This window comes from Balearica regulorum, chromosome 1 (assembly GCF_011004875.1).
Source record: "Balearica regulorum gibbericeps isolate bBalReg1 chromosome 1, bBalReg1.pri, whole genome shotgun sequence".
In the NCBI taxonomy this organism is placed as follows: Eukaryota; Metazoa; Chordata; class Aves; order Gruiformes; family Gruidae; genus Balearica; species Balearica regulorum.
In genome coordinates this window covers 98,056,238-98,061,083 of record NC_046184.1, presented here as the reverse complement: position 1 = coordinate 98,061,083, position 4,846 = coordinate 98,056,238, and the positions used below count along the sequence as shown (strand labels likewise).

At 45.8% G+C, this 4,846-nt stretch overlaps 1 long non-coding RNA gene across 2 annotated transcripts; it reads right to left on the bottom strand.

Moving 5' to 3' along the window:
- Positions 1-983: 983 nt before the first annotated feature.
- Positions 984-4,846, bottom strand: LOC142604046 (uncharacterized). 2 transcript variants are annotated; one of them, XR_012837947.1, is made up of 3 exons: positions 2,838-4,846; positions 2,549-2,624; positions 984-1,412 (listed from the first exon to the last, which is right to left on the bottom strand). It is a non-coding gene; the product is annotated as an uncharacterized LOC142604046 (long non-coding RNA). The 2 variants fall into 2 exon arrangements; XR_012837945.1 differs by having other exon boundaries at positions 2,549-4,846.

The window sequence follows — 4,846 nt, the reverse complement described above, 5'->3', positions numbered from 1 at the left end:
TCTAATTGTTTTATTGTCACCGCTTGGTATACCAGTGATACCACTTATGCGTACAGGTTCTGGTTTACCAGCCAGCTGTAAACAGGCAGCACGCTGGGCCGAAGCAAGTGCTGTCTTCTCGGTCACTTTCTTCTCACTTGTGCTGCAGCGCTCAGCGAGCTCACAAGCCAGGCGTGCTGGGCTCCGACTATAAAACCTGACAGATTCATAAGAAAGTCCCAGTTTGGGTCAATAATATGGAAAATCAACTAGCACTGAAATTCAGCTCACCTGGGGAAGAATTTGCCCTTCTGTTCCTCCAAAAGCCCCTGTCCTCACTATTAACCCTTCACTGACATCCCAGTAAATTGCATATTATTCTCCTGCCCCTGGCAGAGTCTTTTCCCTTTATCTCTGAGGAAAGCAGTTGTTGAAGACAGCTGGAAAGAGACTTCTATGAATATTATAGTAGCTGCAAAGTCGTATGCCCCATGGTAGCACTCAGTTAGGTATCTATCCGTTTCTGTCGCAGGCTCAGCAGCACCAACGTGGGTTTTAACGTGCCCGCAGGCAGCCAAGGGAACCCACGGCACCCCAGCACAGACACAGTTCAGAGAGCGGCAGCTGCGAGGGGCTGGCAACATCCTGGAAGATGCAGGAGACCCGTGGAGGGAGATGTTGAGGATGCAGCTGGAGACGCGTTTGGAAGGAGGTGCTCCGTGCCAAAGGGGGGCACAGCTGGGCCACCCTGGCTGGGGCAGGGGCGACCCTGAGGGACTGCAGCCAGCCCACACGGGAGTAGAGACATCCCTGAGGGACCCTGGCTCGCTGGCCACCCCCGCCAGGGCAGGGACACCTCTGAGGGGCTGAGGGTAACACACGGCAAAAGCAAGGGAAGGGGAGACCAGGAAGGTGTTTGGCTGAAGTTGACTTTGGGGAAGGTAGAGGAACGGGGTTTCTTGTTTGTTTTCTTTCTTCTCAACCCTCAAATCAGCAATTAAAACTTTGTGTTAATCGACAGTTTATTCAGTCATGTAAAAATCCCTCAAGCCATGACAGTTTTGCCCATGGCACATAATCCCAAATTAAATTTGCCCTTACCTTAGAAGGATTCCAGTTTATTTTATCCTATTATAGACAAACCTTTTACAGAGGTGTAAGTCTAGCACACACAAAGTACTAAACAACAACGTCAGGCATCAACAAGGCAGGTCAGTGAAGTATTTCAACTTGACATTCCTTTACCTTACCTTAGTAGTCAGTGGCTAAGGTGCAAGAGGTAAATTCAGTCCTTAGAACCCGTCAAGCTGAGGCGTAAAGGGTGCATACATTTTGCAGGTTTTGCCAAAACTGTAGCTGACAAGGATGCGTACACCACTATCTCCCTTTGCAACAGGTCAGTACAGAGAGCTCATAGTTTGGTCACTGTCAGTCTGTTCCAGATGCGATAATGCATGCCACAGAGGAAATTGAAAATTTAATTGTAAATTGAAAATATTGAGATCCTTTTAGTGTCATAACAACTACTTCTAATAGCAGCGTTTAAAGTGTTTGCGTCTCATAAGCTGAGGTTTCTCATCTCAGAAAAAAGTGGCTGTTCATCTGAGCATTTCAGATGCATGTCAGCTAGCAAGTAACTGAAGACAAAGTGTTCTTCTGTAATAAACCGTAATGAAAACATCAGAACAAAATCCTAAAGTTTCAACTCAATACATCACGTTAATCTTCAGAATGGGATTTTCTCGCCACTAATCTTGTTAGAGTTAGGGCACTGTGCAAATATATCTAAACCCATAATTACTGAAGAGATATTTAAAAGATGAATTTATTTAAAAAAAACCACAAACTTTGAGAAGAATTCGTTAATACTCAAAATCCAGCCATACAATAAATAATATTAATGAACTGAGAAAAAGGAATAGATGAGCAGGTACCGACATGATGTCATATGCTTATTGCTGTATAAAGAGGAACGGACAATTGATCCATTTGAAATGTAATTCTAGTAAGGGAAATGCTAGAAAGTGAGAGAAAGATTTGTTAAAAATACATATGTACATATATACACACATTTTAAAAATGTATTTTGATGAAAACTGATTTAATTTAGTCCTAAGGAGGCTATAATACCATTTTCAACACCCTTAAGCTGTGTTTACATTAGCAAACAGCGCTGTGCAACAGGAGCATGAAACAGCTGTTGCTGAGATGCTGCCAGCACACAAACTATACATGTGTTGGGGGGGGTTATTGCCAGCCAGCTCCAGGCTGGTCCTGTGGACCGACTGCCTCACAGTGAGCAGGGTACCTTAGGTGCAGGGCGGGAGGATCTCTCTAGCTTTGTTTTGTCCGCAGGGAACACAGAGTGCATGCTTCAAGGGTGCACCTTAATGTGAATCAAAACACATGGATTGTGTGTGTGTGGCAGCAAACATGAAATTTTCTTCAAAAACAGCCTCTTGACTTGCACTGAAGTGCTTCTTATGGTGGAAACTCTCAGAACACAGTAGATGGTTCACTCTAGGACAAAACCAGCTAGACACGGCAGAAATCTAAGTGCGACACTCACTCACGTTACCTAGATGATCCAGTGACAATTGAGAGGGATCTCAAATAGTCTTTTTGGTACCAATGGGCTGCGACAGCTGTCAAGACGGAATGTAAAAACATGTTTTTCCATATGCTTGTGAGCTTCTGCAATTTGCTAAGAGGAAAAACCAAGAGCTTTGTTTGGTATTTTGGAATTATAGTATGGCTGTTCAAATAGCACACTTGGAGTTAGCCAGGCTGCTTCAATAGACATTTGCGATAATTTTCTATAGGTTTCCAATGCAGGCCAAGATAAATTTCACCAACACCTGTACGTTCACTGCTCCTTAATTTCACTGGCATTTCACCGAAGGGAATTCCTGGTGCCTCAGTTGTGATACAAAGAGCAGATTCATGTCGTGATGGGATCTGCACTGGCCACAGGACATGCTTCTTCACAGGAGATTAAAGCTTTGCATATGACAAGAGAAGATCTGGTCACAGCCCATTATCTTTGAGAAGTAACGGGAGAGAGAGGAAGATGCTGGAAATGCCAACATGCAAATCACAGCTGTCATAAACAGGCCAATTATCTATTATTATTTTTACCACAGGAGCTGCTTCCCCCTCCACCTCCATTTGTTTATGTAGTTGAAAGGATGTAGAGTACCTAGGTCTCCTCAAACAAGTCACAATACAGCTGAAGACTGAAAATCCCAGTCCAGAGAGCTGAGATACTGTGATCTGACTAGATATGAGAGGCAAAGAAAATGAGTGGCAAAAGTGTAGAAGATAAATGGAAAGGAAAAATATAAAGATTGAAAACTCTTCCCTGACAGTTTAACTAAGTGGAGAGAAGCATCTCCTCGTTGTTTTCTACCTGCCACCTGCAAGTTTTACTCAGTTCCCCAATTCTTACAGCGGAGGAAGCGGGGAGTTACTATTCCTTGCTGCCAGCTCCCCTGGTAGAGGAGCCCTAGCCCACTCACTCATTCCTTGCCTGAAAGCTGCTCCTGCCCGTTATTAGGGACAGTAACTACTCTTTTTCTTCTTTTGAGGTTCTTGAATGCAAGCCACGAAGCTTGTGGCTGACTTCAACAGTTCAGGAGGGAGAAAGCTCTGAGACAGAAGATGAGCTTCTCTCTCGTTTTGTTAAATCACAGTTAAGTTATTAAAAATCGCCGTTTCCTTTCTCTCAGTAGTCTCACGTGGGAAAATGCTGGCAAGGCACCACAACCTCACCTAGATAAGAAGCTTTGGCTTTTACTGGTTTTAAAATGAGTGATTTATGGCACCACGTACCACCACGATGTTATTCCCCTTGCAAGCATGCTCTCAAAGTGCAGAGAAGAGGCGGGTGTGCACGAATTACACGTCCTTTGCTCCCTCCAGCAGATGCCTGCCTCTGCCAGAGCAGGGGCCAACCAGGCCAAAGAGCAGAGAGGAGGATCGCTCAGGCTGCAGGCCGTTCCCCCTCTCCTTTCTAACTGCATAAACCTGCCTGGCAAGCTGTGCAACTACCTATATGAAAAACAACTACAGCTGCTTTAACAGCTAATGACTGTTAGTGGCTTTCTGGATGCAATTTTACAACTGAAGCCAGTACAGCTTGAACCATTGCCTCTCCGCACAAACAAGACTATCACAAAAACCTCTGCTTTGTTCTGTTCCACGTCTCTCAAAAGCCCTTGCAAGGGCAATTACTGCTGGCAACAAACCCAATATATTTTATATTTTTGGTCTCTCTATAAGTTTATCAAAGTGTATTGGGTTTGTGTGGCAAGGTTTTGGTAGTGGGGGGGCTACTAGGGTGGCTTCTGTAAGAAGCTGCTAGAAGCTTCCCCTGCGTCCGATAGAGCCAATGCCAGCCGGCTCTAAGAAGGACTCACCACTGGCCAAGGCCAAGCCCATCAGCAATGGGGGTAGCACCTCTGGGATAACAGTTAAGGGGAACAAAACAAAACAAACCCACACTAGGAGCAACTGTAGCCAGAGAGAGGAGTGAGAGTATGTGAGAGGAACAACCCTGCAGACACCAAGGTCAGTGAAGAGGGAGGAGGAGGAGGTTCTCCAGGTGCAGGAGCAGATATTCCCCTGCAGCTCCTGGAGAAGACCACGGTGAGGCAGGCTGTCCCTCTGCAGCCCATCGAGGTTGATGGTGGAGCAGAGATTCCACCTACAGTCCATGGAAGACCCCAAGCCAGAGCAGGTGGATGCACCCAAAGGAGGCTGTGATCCTATGGAGCAGGCTCTTGGCAGGACCTGTGGCCCTGTGGAGAGAAGAGTTCAGGCTGGAGCAGGTTTGCTGGCAGGACTTGTGACCCTGTGGGGGACCCAC